Raw genomic sequence first — 17,901 nt, forward strand, 5'->3', positions numbered from 1 at the left:
TCATAACAGACAGAGGTACCGCCTTTACTGCGGACCTAACTGAGGCGATCTTCAAGTACAGCGAGACGAGCCACCGCCGCACCACCGCTTACCACCCGCAGACCAATGGCCTCACCGAGCGTCTAAATAAGACCATCGCCGACATGCTGGCCATGTACGTCGACGTCGAACACAAGACATGGGACGCCATCCTTCCGTACGTGACCTTCGCGTACAACACGGCCGTACAAGAAACGACACAGATGACGCCATACAAGTTGGTCTACAGACGGAGCCCGGCGACGACGCTCGACGCCATGCTACCGAACGTCACCGACGAAGAAAATCTCGACGCCGCCGCTTACTTACAACGTGCCGAAGAAGCTCGACAGCTTGCCCGCCTGCGCATCAAGGCCCAGCAGAACACCGACAGCCGTCGCTACAATCTTCGACGACGCTTCGTGGAGTACCAGCCCGGCGACCGTGTCTGTGTTTGGACACCAATACGACGACGCGGACTGAGCGAGAAGCTTCTGCGTCGATACTTCGGACCGTACAGGGTACTTCGACGTCTCGGCGCACTCGACTACGAGGTTGTCCCCGACGGCATCACGAGCTCTCAGATGCGCCGAGCTCGACCCGAGGTCGTGCATGTGGTGCGCCTTAAACCGTACTATGCACGTTAAACGCACCAGAGGACTCTAATGTTTGCTTTCTTTATTAGTTTTCTTTAGTATTGCATGTATTCATGTTCTGTTTTTAAGCATCGGGACGATGCTTTTTCAGAGGGGGGCATTGCCACGTGCGTTTCTTTATCACTTTTGCTATATTCGGTTTTCGGCCACAAAGACTGCCAGCAACGCTCAGCGCGAACCGCGCCTCATTGTTCGAGAACCTTCACGATCATTTTAGATCATTTTGTTAAGATTGCGCGCAAGACGCGCACACTCGAGCTTATTCTAGAAATTCCACGATAGCCAGCGATAACGCTGGAATATTCGACGGCACATGTTTAAATGCCGACGCGCTTCACCGCTTGTTAGTTGATCGACGGTCGACGCTCTGTACGCCGCTATCCGTGCATACAGTGTGTATTGCTGTAAATTACCTTTCCGTTTCCCGGCCACAAGTTCGGCCAAATAAACAGTTCCATCTTGAAAACGCCGACTGCTGTCTTCGTCGACGTCACGACCACGTGACAGTATATATATATATATATATATATATATATATATATATATATATATATATATATATATATATATATATATATATATATATATATATATATCCAGTGAGCCTACGCATATGCTTGTTATCTGGCTTACAAAGCTAGCTCTTTCTTCCAATAATCTCCGTTGCAAGTACAGCGTCGTATGTGTCTGCTCTTTCTTGGTCCTGTATTTTGCGCTGTTGCTCAACTACCATGCAAAGAAATTCTCAGGCAGTTAACCAGGTACAACCTGGTTAACCTCCCTGCCTTTCCTTCGCTTTTATCTCTCTCTCTCTCTCTCAGCCATTTAACGGAGATGGAAGTGTACAAGAGTTTGTACTTAATACATTCTGTCCTACAACATACGCTGCGCCGTAAACGGCAAACGCGCATCCCGCCGCGTTATACTGGAGGGACTTGCATGCAAAACCCAAGGCTATGAACAAACGAAGCACTCAGGGCAGGCCATAGGAAGTGATCGACGCGGCTGGCAGTGCGACACACTGTCGCTTGCTATGGGAAAGCGGTGAGCTCTCCCCGACCGATTGTCGCACAAGATTTCAACAACAAAACTCACAGTGTCCCTAACTTATTAGCCTAAGATGACTCGAAGTCGAAAGCCATATTCTTCTTTTTCTTCTCAGTCTATGTATTGATCCTCCCCCGCCACCGTCTGGAAACTTCCTGCACCTGACGGGGTTTTGCATTGCTTCCATGATCGGAGGCATCGCAAGCTTTCCGCTCCACGCCCGCTTTCCCACTGCCTCCGCGATCGGGGCAAGCGACGACGTCGTGAGATAGTCACGTGGCTTCACAAAATATGGCTATACGTGGCGTCATATGGTGACGTCCTCACATAATGATTTTTCGATGACTAGTGTTGACGCCGACCGTCATTTTCGCGTTAGGTGAGTCATCTATGGATTTGGCCTTAATATTTCGATGAGTTGATGAGTTTACAGTAAGTCGTTGAGCAAATGGAGAAACGTCACCATATCGTTGACTGCAGTTGGAGCCAAGCTTTCATTTCCAATAGAACGCCTATCCAGTGTCTGCAAGCATCATTCGTGTCTCTGGTGGGTGATCTCATTTTTTACGTTGTCGCTGCAAGAAAAACAAGGCAGCAGTAAATTGCTAAACCATAAGGAGTGCGCTTCACTTTAGTGCTCAGTCCTTTATTCTGGTGTGTTAATAAACAAACCACAGGTAGCCAAGAAATGGGGAAACTGAGTTCTAGATTATGCGCTCATTCGTGAAGAAAGCGTGTTCAATTCGCTAAGCTGTCTAATTGTCTTGTCTTCTTAGCAACGCAAGTATTGCGCCGTTTCTGTACGAAGAATGGAATGGAAGAATGGAATAAGAATTGCCGTTTTGAGAAAGCTATTTTGAAACTTCGGCGTTTTTTGTAAGTCACATAAGTTTCAGCACAATCTTGAAGAATAACAGTGCACGCGATAAGCACGAAAATGATTTTAAAAGCACAAACATTGAAGTCAGTATGTAGCGAGTTTGATGACGGCGAAAGGCTTATGCCACATCAAACGCGAAAATTAACCGTCTCCGTCGGCGGCGTCAACACGAGTGATGTAACAAATCATCACGTGATTACGTCATCATCACGTTGAAGAACGCGAAAATTTGAGACGTCACCATGACGTTCCATAAAGCGACGTCTCATGATGGCGTCATCACACGCCGTCGTCGCTTTGCATTGCCTCCGTGATCGGTGGGACGATCGCGGAAACAATGTAAAACCAGGTGGGACGCAGAAAGCTTGCAACGCTTCCGATCCTAATGATAATATCTGGGGTTTAACGTCCTAAAACAACGATATGACTATGATAGACGCTGCAGTGGAGGGCTCCGGAAATTTTGACCACCTGGGGTTCCTTAAAGGGACACTAAAGAGCAAAACGATTTTTCTCGCATTAGTAAACTAGTCTCCCACGATACCAAAAACACCACGCTTGCTGCGAGAAGACGCTTAATAAGCGAGAAAACGCGCAAAAAAGAAAATACAGGTGGCGACGCCACCTTGGAATTCCCGCACCATTTGACGTGACGTCACATATTTTGACGGCGCCTGCTTGGGCGTACGTAGTTCCTAATCGGTTAAATCGAAGTACATTGTCCTCTGAGTGGGCCAGAGACTTGACATAACGAGTTTGTAGAAATTTCGTCGAGCCAGTGGCGCCAAAATACGTTAAATGCTCTTTGAAACCTTTTACGTCACGAATTACAAAGTTCGGCGCGAAATTTAAAAATGAAACTTGACCTTTGTTTTCTCCTCTAATAATAAACCTATGGTGATGAAATAAACTATACAAGAGTTCTCCCAGCACACTTTATCAATCTAGAGCAATTCATTGTTTCTCTTTAGTGTCCCTTTAACATGAACCTAAATCTAAACACACGGGCCTCAAACATTTTCGCTTCCATCGAAAATGCAGCCGCCGCGGCAGGGACTCGATCACGTTACCTTCGGGGCAGCAATCGAACGCCACAACCACTAGACCACCGTGGCGGGGCAACGCTTCAGATCTTCAAGGCAGGACAACACCACGTTAGGTACAGAATGCTTTCGGATGGGGTTGGGGGAGGATCAATAAATCGGCTGAAAAAGAGAAGAAAAAGAAAATGGCTTTCGCCTTTGAGTCATCTCAGGCGAATGCATAGGAGACCCTGTGAGTTTTTATTCTCAGTTTAACTTGTCTGAAGGAATAATCACTGAAACGCAGGTATTTTCTACCGCTTACAATCTTCGTGATTTTGTTTCCCTCGAAAGTCCGTTTTTAGATCGTTGGAGACTGTGAAGTCGTACACGAACACATGCTGCAAAGCGCGACAGCGGTTCCTGTTCGTACGCTCCGGTTTGCTGCGCATGCGTGCACTCCGCGCACGCGCCGAAGCTCCGAATGTTCCCGCGAAGGCAGCGCAACTTTGCAGCGCCAAGTCATTTTACCTCGTAAGCAGCTCATAATAGAGCGGGGATGGATAAAAATTTGGAGGACGCTTGAGCTTCGCCTTCAAGAGCAGAACGCGATAGCGTAATCGGGCCCCGTGCGCACAGCCTTCTCAACTGCTAGCCTAGCTTCGGTTCAGCTTCGTAGTGCAGTATCACGGTTCTTCCGCTAGGTATACCGGAACAGGCAGCTGCTGATAACCGCGCTCGCGCGGTCTCTACGTCACGAGACAAAGCGGCGCCGCGATCAGTGGGATGTTGCGCCGCCGAGTATCGCAACACTTATGAAAGAGGCATCGGCGGTGGCGTGGGGGCGAAGAACACACAACGCGATGGGGCGAGGGACACCGGACATTGTTTTCTATGCATGGTTTTGGTCCGCGGAAGCGAACACCCAGAACCTAGCCATACACATCTTCAGTGTTAAAAAAACGAATGTATCAGTCATTGAATGGAAACAGTCACTTCGCAAAAACAAAAAAAAAATTACACCATCTGCCGCCAAAGGGGACCATGAGACGATGCGAAGCCGGAGCACTTGCACGATCGCGTTCCGTTGGCGTTCGTTGGGCATGCTACCGACCTCGGGCGTGCTACCGACCTCGCGTCGTGTCTTCCCTCTAGCCTGACCGTTAATTCTCACAGGGCGAGCGGGGAACGCGGTCGACCGGCACGCGAGAGGGGGGGGGGGCGTAGGAGAGGAGATAAAGGGGGAGGGGACGCGCATGCGCTGGCGCTCATCGTGGCGTGACGCAGGAAAGAATGATGTGCGCGAGAGGGGGGGAGCGTAGGATAGGAGAGGAGGGGGAGGAGGATGCGCATGCGCCGTACGGGTGGTCACGCCCGCACGCCACCACCGCAGGATTGAACTTCGCCATAAGATCCTTCGCATCTAAAATCGAAGTCGACTATGACCACCAGCCCTCAGACAGTCATCCCCTTCGCCGTCTGCTGCCTTTCCTCCTCGCCTTCAAGGGCCGGCAGAGCGCGCGAGTCGTGATCCCGAGTGGGATGGTTACCATCTCGTCATTGATAAAGGTTATTCGATCTATTTCAACCGGGGTCGCACGAGCACAGTCCACCCATCGACAGGCTTATTTCGACCAGCTCGCGTGTGCAGGGGATGACTATGATGCCACCCTGTTACAACGTGAAACAGCTGGATTCGAACCTGCCGTGTACCGACCAGGTAACGCTGTGGTTCTTGACCGCTCGCTCACTGGTCGGGTGATAGCTTTATAGATTCGACACAATATATGCGAGCTGCTTGTTTACGGAAGGCCGCAACGTCCTGAACGATGGGACCATGGCGATCTGCAAAGGTAGACCAGTTTGGGTCCTTCGCAAAAAAAAAAAAAAAAAGTTACAGTGCCGTCGCAATAGCGAAGCAATGAATGCGATAGCAGCAAATTGAAATGTTATATGAAGTAAGGCTATAGTAGACTAGTTGAGGACCCGATGTGGCGCGGCTCTACAAAACGCTGACGCAAGCAAACGAGGCTCTTTTATAGGGCCGTGTATTGCTTCAACGCGAAGAAAGCGGTGCGATAATAATACCTGGCGTTTAACGTCCTGAAACCACGATATGATCATGACAGACGCCGTAGTGGAGGGGTCCGGAAATTTCGACCACCTGGGGTTCTTTAACGTGCACCTAAATCTAAGTACACAGGCCTGAAACATTTTCGCCTGCATCGAAAATGCAGCCGCCGCAGCCTGGATTCGATCCCGCGACCTTCGGGTCAGCAGTCGAGCGCCATAACCACTAGACCGCCGTGGCGGGGCAAAGCGGTGAGAGCCCAACACGTATAAGACGTGTACTGATCTCTGTCAAGATAGCGCGCGCGATCGCGAACACTTCAGTTGTTACAGGCAACAACGACGGTCATGCGTTCATATCCAGGCAACAATGAGATGCGGCAACATGAAATTACAGGTTACCCCGATGAAAATCGGATTGGAGTATCAGAAAAGGGCTGATCACCGACAACCCCACAATCGAGGGACCATTAATTTTTCGAAAACGACGCATGCATATGTATGTGGCCGGCGCACCTTCGAGGGCCGCATTTATGTACGCTCGTCGGCGACGGATTTTTCGCGTAAGACGCTGCCACTGAAATGTGTGAGTTTTAAAGGTTGCTGGCCTGCCCCGATCCGAGACGACCCTTCTCTGCCGCATGTGGCTTGGGGTGTCTTTTACGAACGCCTTTGCGTGCCGCATCGGAATGACAGACAGCGCTGCATGTGACCATTGCGGCAATGACGAAACCATTGAACACATTTTATGTCAGTGCCTGAGTACAGCTCTGAGAGACAGTCCCTCTCAGCAGTGTTTGCTCGCCTCGACGACCAGCCGCTTTCTGAGCAGTCAATCTTGGAATGTCGGAAAGATCGAGCTTCACGCCAGAAAGCAACGAAGGCGCTGATGAAGTTTCTGCGGGCGACCCCTCGTTGAACGATTGTGGCACTCCTGTGTGTGTGCGTTTGTGCTTCCTCTCCCTCCCTATCCCATCCATCTCTTTCTTACTTTTCTGTCTCCCCTTACCCCTTCCCCAGTGCAGCGTAGCAAACCAGATATGTTTTCTGGTTAACCTCCCTGCCTTTCCACATTACATTTCTCTCTCTCTCTCTCTCTATAAAGGTTTGGTTTAAAACATCTCACCTGCATGAAGCGTGGAAATTTGGGCAAGTTGGTAGGTCATAATTGAATATACGGACAGCGCAACTGACAAGGTGTTGTTACCTTCCTCTGTCCTTGTCAGTTGCGCTGTTCATATATTCAATTATCTCACCTGCCCGTAGTGTCACTACTGCATTCGCGCAGAGTGAACGAAATGACACACGTGAAAAAGCCACAAGACGCGCGCAATACACATCTATACGTCGCTCAGTTCCATGGCGAGGGAATTCTATTATTGATTTAATAACAGACACAAACACTAAGCGAAGACATACCGAAAGTGTGTTACGAACACTTGATTCTGTAAATTTTAGAGAAAACAAATTGAGATGGACTACACAAAACGCCAGGGCTAAATCAGTAGTGTGTTTAAAAAGAAAAGTCGGGTTATCAAGAGGCCAGTCGTTTGAGCTTTACAAATAGGCATACCCTAAGAAGCGCCTTTACCTCATTGGGCACAATGCACTTTCTCGCATATATAACTATTTTAGAGATGAGTAACTAGTACGCAGTACTCTAAATCGCCTCTCTGTTTTTTAGCTGTTCCTTAAAAATATAATAAACTACGCCTTCATCCGAAGCTCGCGCTTCTGTGTGGAGACGTTCCTTAAGTGGAAGCCGTGGCCTCACTTGCTCAAGTCAGGCTCGGGCAAAGCTTGTAGGCGAACACATTCAAGATGCTCTCAGCGTTTCCTTGGGCGCGTTCACGTCGGACGTAACGAAGTCATTCACTCAAGAAGTCATGGTTCTTATTGCTACTGACAAAAAATTTCCAGTTGTCGCTTTTTGCCTCAAATGAAAGGCCAAGTCCTCAAGAGCCTAGAAAATGTACTGGGAAGGGTGAGTTCCCAACAAAAAGTACTTACAGTATGTTTTTAAAAGATAGTTTCCGTTCCTACTGTACGCTGACGTCCCCACACGGTATGAATCTCTTGTCACGTGCTCTTGCAAGATGTGATGTTTTCACGGTCGCTCCGCTCCACGGTTCCGTTAGCGACGCACAAGCTGCCACTGTGAATCACAAATAACAACGTTGGTGCGTGTAGTCATCAGAATCGACACTTTATCCTGACGTCATGATAGTGTCGATGTGAGTAGATGCGTCCCGCGAAAATCAACTTTAAGGTCAAAATGAAATATTTTATGAGCGTTTACTGCGCTTCACGCTTGCGCAGATCCCTCTCTATATACAGGAGGTTTGCATGGCAGAGTAAACTCACCTTCAAAAATGGGCGCCAGTGCCCCTTTAAGGCGTCCTTCTGAAGATGGCAGGGGGAAGGGAAGGTTAAATTCACCTCCGGCCAGAATGTATCACGTGCGAAGCGCCATAAGTTTCGGGCGAAGTTTCCAAGAACACCTGACACGAATTCACAGTGGAAGCAGCGAAATCAAACAGCGCAATAACTTCAGTTTAGCTTTAACGTGCCACACGCATCTTAGGTGCGAGTCGCACGTGAGTGTGCCTGTTTATTCTGCACAATATAACACGTTTCTCGTATATAGTGAATAAACTACGTGCTAGGCAATCACGTGCATATTTTGCAAGGATGTTTTTTATAGTTTTAGGTTTTTTTAAAAAAATTGCCCTATTTCTATTTTTTTCTTGAGAATTTAAGTCTGTTAGCTCTGAAGCCTCATAAGAAAAAACTGCTGGGACCGGGAAGGTGTTTAAGCAATCGAATGTAATTAGCTGTTGAAAAGAAAACTACTCGCACTTTCATTAAATCGTCACATCCCTAGAGAATAACTAGAGAGGTGAGAGAGGTGAATAACTAGACAGGGTGATTATACGGCTCTGGAACTTGCCCGAAACTACGACATGGGTGTAGGGTAAGTGTTACTCGAAAATAGCATAATTAGAATTTCCCCGATTAGCTCAAAAGGTGCGTAGTGTGGAAGGTCCAGTCGTCCGCTTGAAGGCACCACTTTTTTATCGCTAACGTTACGTATATAATCGAGCTAAAGCGAACTTTGGTTACCGAGACAGGGTTGATTGCTTACTGCTTAGTTTACAGTAAAACTTTCGTGGAGTTAGAGGACTACACGTGGATGGTATGAAAGTGTTCTTCATTACCATTTCCAGCCCGGTGTAGGTAACGTTGATGTTCGTATAAAACTCGAGACGCAAAAGAGTTCTACACTAGCATTTACAGGTCGGTGTAGATAATGTTGATGTCCATACAAAACTTGAGACGCTAAAGGTCTTTCCAGTTCAGACGCAGTTTAAGGAACGTGTAGCTGATAGCGTAATGAAGTCGCTTCTTGGATGTTTTCTTTCGGCTTCCAGTCATCGTGGCGCCGGTCGCCCCGTGCCGCACCGGTGCGATGTGTCGAACATGCTGTGACGTCCTGCTTAAGACGCAGAGACCCGACAATCACTGGCCTACTTGTACATTGTCACATTTGCATACTTATTGTGAGCCCACTGAAAGAAAATGGATAACATGGCGACAAGCGACGGGCGACTGGTTTTCCCATCGCTGAAGGCGATACGTCGCCGTCGCCTTTCGCGTCGCAGGTATCTAGCGCGTTAGAATATATCGCTTGTTGCCGCATGTTTGAGCATAAATATGGCAGCAACGAGGCGCTCGCTTCAACCAACACGATCACAAGCCCTTGTGTTTTTGTCTTGGCTTCTGTTCGTTGATTGTTAAATTTCTCTCCTAATGCCTAAGAACAAAGCCATAACTCTACCCATTTATTAGTTGCAGGCTTATTTTTGATAACTACCCCCGCCCCCATTACAAACGAAAAATGATCTATGGTCAATGTAACGGTCGCTCTGATAGACGCTAAGCCTTGAATTCAAGCCTTGATTGCTTTTAACTTCTAAATCACTATCAATTATTCATATGGTCATGATACAACAATAAACCGTTCGCAGGCTGTGTGTGTGAGAGACCAATGACTACAAAGTTGTTTTCTTTATTTTTGAACCTCTGAGAAGTCTTAGAATATGTGGGTGGAGAGCGTACCCACAATGTCCACGCGGCTAAACACAACTTCAGTAGTATCGGAGGAGTGGTGCCGTTGAAAAATGTTCTCACACAGATATGTTCGTTGTTTTTCCGAAGACATAATCTGGCTTTTTTTTTTCATAAGACTCCCTGATTATGTATGTGGTGGGTAGCTGCGTTGGAATATCTGTATTTAAATACATAAGCGAACGTATACCAGGACCGATCGCTCGGGCTTTTGAAGTTCTTGGAGGCTGAGCAGAAAAGTGTGTTGTGGGGATGGAAATTTGACAACCGCGCTATTGGAGAAGGAACATAACCAATACGACGTTTATGTTTTCATAGTCTCGCGAATTCGCTCATAACTTTTTAGAGGCCTTGTTATCGGGACTTCGGCAGGCCGCTCGTGCTATATCAGGAATCGTCAGTGAGCTCAGTACATGAGACTGCTTTTAGGAATACGTTCACCGCTGCTCGTGTATGAGAGTGTCTCTTGACAGGTGCCTACGCCGCTGCTAGTGTATGTCGGTTTCTCTCTATAGGTACTGAGGCCGCGATGCTCGTCACTGTATAAGCAAGAAATCCAGCAGGAGCGCCTGAAGAAAAGAAAATTCCTTACATTTGTTCTTTTTTCTTTGTTTCGACAGGCAACTCGCATTCGTAATGTCAATAAACATAGTTGTGCAAACCGCGCCAGTACATCGGCTCTCAAACCGGGGTGCTGAGTGATGTGTTTGCGAAAGACTTTCAACACACGTGCAGATAATTTTTTTAGTGTTTCTCATGACTGAAGGGTCTTCTTTTTCATACATTACGTCAAAGTAGAATGTGCGGATTCACGCGGAATGTTATCGCCGGCAAGCTCTTCTTTTTGACAAAAAAATTTGATCGGAAACTGAAAAGGATTCTCGTGTTGTTACTTGTTTTTTTCTTTTCCTTTTGAGTCATGAAGTGGGGGTGTGCGAAAAAGGACACTAACGCATGAAACTAAGGTATTTACACTGCGCTCTTCTTTGATGCTATAGCGTCCCTTTCTCGCGCATCATAAAATGATTGCGAATTACAGCTTCGCCAAACAATCCGTTCTACCGAAGTTTGTTTGCGTTCCGCGCCAACATTCTAAATGCTGCGACTAGTTACGCCCTGTCAAAATTAACCACTTTCGACGCTAAAACTAAACTGACAAGAAAATACAAAGACTGCCAGGTGATTCAACGTTTTAAAATAAATAGACCGTGGTCGTTCATTTTCATTTCTGATTGCTGTCACGCGAAGTTTTAGAAGGTTACTTAACTCTGCACTGAATTTAGTCAGGAGTTGGTTATTGTTGGTTAGCGACCCTCTTACTAGTAATATGTTATTACCTTGCGCCACTCAGCTGACTAATGCAACGTATCCTAAATCTAAAAAAATGATTTAGTCGTTATTACTCAGGAAATGCATTATTGAGAATGATGAGCGTTCGTTCACGTCCGCATAGTTTGATGAAGTTTTGGCTCCAACTTATGTCTATGCTATAGCTGCATCAGCAGTGATTCACCATTATTTCCGATGGAGAATAATGTTCTTGCGGCCATAAAAGCGATCGCTGTACTTTTCCTCTCATTGCTCGACTAGCTACCAGTGCAGAAAAAGTTTCTACCTAACCGTGTTTGAGAGAAATTTCGGGATATGGAACAACCCGGAAAATGAAATTGGGATTCGGTGGTCTAGTTTAGTAGTTAGAGCCCCTCCAATCAAAACTGCGAAGTGGCAGTCAAAGCTTTCTGGAGTAAAGACGAACATCAACTGCACTTCAAAGAACTCGATTATCTCCCCGTGAAGAGCTTGAAGATCAGCAAAACAGTTATTGGTTTAGAGCAAAACAGTCAAGTGGCGCTGTCCGAGTCTTTTGTTTGTTCTTCGCATTGTTATTCATCGTATTAGTGGAAGGATCAGTACGTTATTGATTGCCACGAAAAGTAACATTCACTGATACGTTCAAGATTTCGCTTTCTACGTTCCAAACCTTTCTCGGAATCTAGCAAGAGACAGATAGCAAGATGAATTACTAACACTGAAGGGTAACTTGGTTAAGGCTGATCTAATTTTGCTGACTGAGTCATCCGTCACACATCATAGCTTTCGATGTGGTCCTGTCTGTCCTTTGCATTTGGTTATGCACGAAGGATCTAAACTAATAATAATCAAGCTTAACTAGGGTGATCCAAGCCGAACGCAAATACTCTCTTCCCAAACAGGCTAACAGAAGATTAAAGCAGCCACAAATGCAAGCTGTATAATCGCATCTTTTTGAGTTGAGTCAATATTTAAACGCGAAGTGAAAAAGCAGCAACATCAGTGGCCCGGAAGCGCACACAACTACTGGTAGTGTGCCCATAAGCAGTTACTAAACCAATCCTTCTACAAAGGAAGCCCATCAGTATACTTAACGTTATAGTAAACTACTGTCACAAGTATATCCCCTCTCCTACTGGTAAGTTTAGTACGAAACTTAAAAATACGTTTATATTATTAAATATGTGTTAATTGGATTACCATATATGCTAATCCATTACATATATACTTGTGAATAAAACGCCACAGTGAAATATTAATACTTATAGGTATTAGGTATTTCACAGTGGCTTTTATTCCCAAGTATATATATATATATATATATATATATATATATAGATATATATATAATATATAGATATATATATATATATATATATATATATATATCGAATATGCTTTGCGAAGTAGAGGACGTGCAACGAAAACTTTTTCGTGGTGAAAAAGTTTTCGTGTTGCAGTCCTCTACTTCGCAAAGCATTGATTCGACTGGATCCAAGGACACGTCCTTCCTCATATATATATATATATATACTTCGAGTTTATATACTATAGCGTTTAAATACATTTAACACACATTCCATTAATAGAAACACAGACACTGCGTGCATCTGTGTATCTATTCCGGGAATGTGCCGTAAAACTCGATCGCAATCTAAAATGTCATATTATATAATGTACAAATATCAATGCGCAAAATCCTATTATGCGCCAAACCTTGCCCGCATGGAACGAAATGTAGTTTTAAAGCTCAGCGCAAAAAACAGCGCCGTTACTGAGGAAGCATACGAAGGGAAGTTCGAACGGAAACCTCGAGCTCTCCTAGTTCACGCGTTCCGCGAGTGAAAACGGTTTTTGGGAGGAAAGCAAGGGACAGGGAGCGTCACACAAAGTAGTTGCTCAAATGATAAACGACCGCGAGCTAACTAACTCGGTGGAGCTAACCTTTAGGGGTTGACCTCTTGAGCGAAAGCCCTCCTTATTGTGTACGAGAGACAACTGCATTCGCCCGACATCAACTGGCGCGCCCAGTTAGTTTCGGCAGAGTGAGCGAAGGAACGGCGGGCGCACTGCACGTCTTCCAACGCGACTTCACCGTCTGCACTAAGAATATGAGCTTCAGTTGTGCTGGACAGTCGTAGGTAGATAACGTCACAGACTCGTACGTGTGGAAAGTACTTACGACAACTTGAGAAGAAGAAACTTAACTCATCCTGAATATCTACTCCATATTTCACTAGTTAATTATTAATTTGTTATGTTGTCTTCGCGTTCCTTGAACACACAGGCCGTCGTAGAAACTGGGTAGTTTACTAGAAACATAAGTCAAGAACTCACAAGCCACACAGGCGAACACACTAGAGAGCACCGATCCGCCACGATGGTCTAGTTGTTATGGTTCTCGACTGCTGACCCGAAGGTTGCGGAATCGAATCCCGGCCTCGGGGACCGCATTATCAATGATGAAGAAAATGCATGAAGCCCGCGTACTGAGATTTGTGTGCACGATAAGGAACCCCAGGTGGCCGAAATTCCCAGTGCCCTCCAATGCGGCGTCGCGCCTGATCCATATCGGTTGTGGGATGTTAAACCGCGACAGTTATACTAGAGAGCCCCAGTGTCAATATCTTTAGGTGCAAAACACCTTATGCACTAGGGATGTCGGCCTGTTCCTGTCGTCGTAGCCCGTCACGGTGTCTCCTATCATCGCCCGTCACGGTAAAGCAAGTGGCAATAAGACGGCAGGTTGGCTTAGGAAAAGCTGTTTCTGCGCTGGACGGCTGTCTGCGAGGCTGTCTGTAAGCGTCCTCTCAATGCTATTGACGTGTCCCTACGTAGAACACCGGTGCTTCGCACCTCCGTTTCACGTCGTGGAGCTGTGTTCTACAGTATAGCTATAGCAGAGGTGGGAAAGAGAAATGAGGAGGAGGAGGAGGGAAAGCGGAGACCAACTGGCACCAGCTCCACCGCTTCCTTAGTAGTATTCGTACTGCTAGAGTGTAGCTGCCCCAATTTTCGGTCAGGTTCCTTCCAACTGTGTTTTCAGCCACAGGCCACTCCACAGAACGGTTGCTTCTCAGAGGGCGCTAGCGACTGTGCCAACAATTAGCAATTGTTTCATTGAACCGCTCTAAGGGGTGCATCACATAAGGGGTCCAGCTTTTACACCAAACACTATTGTCACAAGATCAACCTGTAGTTACCTTCGTTAAGCTGCACCGTTTTTCTGTACTGTGTGACCCTCCTCTCTGTACAAGTATTACGTGACTGATGCTTATGTAACCAATAAACTCAAGCTGACTAACTGACACTTGAGGTGCAAGTGATAGGGGTGATATTGAAAATGGGCTGCGTTCGAACAGAAGTTTCTCGATAATTTTTGTACACCCTTGGTGAAGACAACAGGATACACTATTTCTACGTCCTCGTAGAAGTGTAGTAATTGAGGTACAAAAGAGAACCGAATTAACGTAGTCTAAAAGACGAGTGGCCTACAAAGGTTTCAACGGTCAGTCGCTCTAAACGCGTTATCGCGTCTTCTTAGAATAAAATCGATTTCAACATCTCGTCTATTAGATATACATTGCAATACTCATTAATGACATGTGATGCCTCGCTGTTATGCCTCGCTGTGACGCGTTCGCTGTAGACTAGTGCACAATTGCAATGCCGTAACTAAATTTCGACCTCTGGGCGTTTTGGGGGGCCATTTAACAATTGCTGGCAAACTCCATACCTTTCTTTGCAATCAGCATACAGCATAGAGCTCAGTATTCTTTTCAATAAGCAAAACCACAAAACAAGCACCCAAAACCGCTTGATGGACGATAAGGAGCTGTGTAACTATGGGACCACCCTCCCACGCATTCCCGGTAAGATTAGGTTGCAGATCCTTTCACTTCGCACAACTGCTTCGAAGGACACCAAACGGCCCTTACTTCTCCCCACGTGTGTTTCCCGCTTTCATATCTAAAAGGGAGACCTGTCTAGCAACTCGTCCAGTTCATTCTAAGTCTGCCATTGGTAGACCACGGAAATTACAGACAGAGAAGAAACAGGTGAATACAATGCTCACTACAAAAGAGCAAAGTGGTCTCGCTGAAAATGGTCGCGGAACAATCACGGTCTACCAGAGCGACCAGAAAGCGATTGTCCTACCATTATTCTAAAGTAATAACAAAACCATACCCCCCCCCCCCCCCCAAAACAGATCAGCATGTGGTGTTGATAGAGCTTCGCTGGACATTTGCGTTCGCAGGGTAGGATGGCGGCCAATTTTTAGCTATCGCGGGAAGAAGGGAAGAAGAAGGGAAGAAGGGGTGCAAAAGCAGTTTCCGGTGAGGGAGGATCAACATAAAGAGCTACTTATGCAAAAAAAAAATGTTGAGGAAGTGGGACTCGCCCTCAGACGTTCATCCCCACCGTCTTCTGAAGCGCGAGCGAGTGGTACCTTTCCCTCCCCATTTCTTTTGCATCTATTTATATTCCCCTCTCATACCTTTTTGTTATACCTTCACTTTCTTTCTTCACTCTCACATGTCCCTTCAATTCCAACTCCCCCGAGGGTGTTTCGGTTGAGGTGTCCTCACATGAGACAGTCTCGTGAACCCCAAACCCTCATTTTCTGACCTTCCCTTCTTTCGTTTAAGGATCACTCACTCGTGACCCGACGGAATGACCCTTATCTCGTCTTTGACGGAGATGTGCTGATCTGTATCCAACGGGGCCACACGGCCAACAGTCCACCAGCGAAGGCTTATTTCGAGCAGCTCGCGTGTGCAGAGGGATGAATATGACGTCACTGCGCTACAGCATCACTAAGCTGACTCGAACCCTGCCACCTACCGACCAGTAAGCGCTGCCTTTCTTGACTGCTCGCTCACTGGTCGGGTGATAGGTTAGCAGTTCAGTGTAATATATGTATGCGGGTTATTCACGGAAGGGGACAACGTCTACAACTCATGCCGGCCAGCTCATGACCGACACAGGCTACAATGTTTGGTCAAGGAAGTCTCGAAATATAGAATCGGTCGGCTGGTTAGTCAGTGTGCTTGTTTGTTTGTTTGTTTGTTTGTTTGATGTTTAACGGCGCGAAGATGACTCACGCTATGCTGAACCAGCCGCCAGGCCATAAAATTTCGCTAGTGGACGCAGAACACTCTGTCGCCATATAGCGTTTAATGCGACAGAGTAATAAACGTTAAAATGCGACGAGGTAGAAGGATATCAACCCTTCTACTCTATGGAACGCACAACGAAAAATAGAACTGCTAGAAAGCATAGGGCATGAAAAGGAGGAAAATTGCGAGAGGTATGTTGAGAAACACGCACGCTACAATGAAGCAGGAGCGTAAATAGCGGGAAAGGCCATTTTCCTACAGAAAATTGTACATACGAGGCAGGGGCGTAGCCACAAATTTTTGGGGGGCGAAGGGGGTGGGTGAGTCTCTGATATTTTTTTTTTGTGCATGTCTGCGCGTGCTTGCATGTGCGCTCGTATATACACGCATGTAAAATTGAAAAAAAGTGGGGGGGGGGGGAGAGTATGAACCCCCTTCATATGCCCACCCCTCCGTAACAGTGCGTGATGCATAACGCACTGTTATACATAGAACCCATGTTCTCAAACTCACGTTTTCTGAAAAGAAACGGTGTTATCCTAGATTCCCTGAAGCACTACGAGTGCAATTTCCAACGGTGTCAAGAGACGTCTGACGCCGTCACGCATCCGTTGATTTCTGCATGTGAAATCCTTCCTTTGCCGCTTTAGTGCACAGCCGAATAGAAAGCTTTTCAGAGTTCGCCGTATGTGCCTTGGATCTTAAACCTCAGTGCAGCCTGGATTTCCCGTTTTGACGTGTTGAAACATCCAATGGATAACGTGCGTTGGACGTTTTATCACATTATTAATTATATACCAGAATAAGAAAGCATTCTAGGGAGTCATCGATATTCTACGTGGATCTTTCCTCTTAGAATCGCCTTGCTCCAGATATGAAGGCGGTGATGCGTCGAGTGCATTTTTTGAACGAATGGCACAACCGCTCACGCGTTCGTTCCGCCCTTCCTCCCTCCTCTCACCACCTCGACGTTTACATTTACAAAGGCATTCTGTCAGGCAGAGTTTCTGTACAGGACGCGTTGCCCAAATAAGCAGCGAAAAAAGTGAAAACTGAGGGACAGATAACTTGACAAGTGCCGAGTGTCGGTCGTCTTGGCAGACGTTCTTTTCTTTCTTTTGATGTTTAATTAGGGTAGAATGTGTATACATGAACTTGAAGAAAAGAACACACACACACATGCCACACAAAACCTCGCACGCGCACGCGCACACATGCACATGACACAAGCACACACAAAAGATCGCACACGCACGCGCGCGCGCACACACACACACACCACACACAAACACACACCACAACACACACACACCACACACACACACACACACAAACACACACACACAATCTCGCATGCACGCACACGCACGCACACACACGCTCGCTCGCAACAGGCGTATTGTATCACCCTACTTTCTTTTGATTTGAGAACGCTTGCACGGACCGGTGTAGCCTATCTTTATGGATTGGTTTCGGTGGCGCCATACGGGGCTGTTAACCTTGCCGTTTCGTACCTTCAACAACTTAACGATCAGTTCTACGGTGGACGTATGCGCATGAAAACAATTGGGTTGGTGTATTCAAGGCTTTATAACAATATTAGCTCACGCCGTGATATACACAAAGAAAACATTCGTTTAACAGCCCGA

Source organism: Rhipicephalus sanguineus, chromosome 7 (genome assembly GCF_013339695.2).
Source record: "Rhipicephalus sanguineus isolate Rsan-2018 chromosome 7, BIME_Rsan_1.4, whole genome shotgun sequence".
Taxonomy (NCBI): domain Eukaryota; kingdom Metazoa; phylum Arthropoda; class Arachnida; order Ixodida; family Ixodidae; genus Rhipicephalus; species Rhipicephalus sanguineus.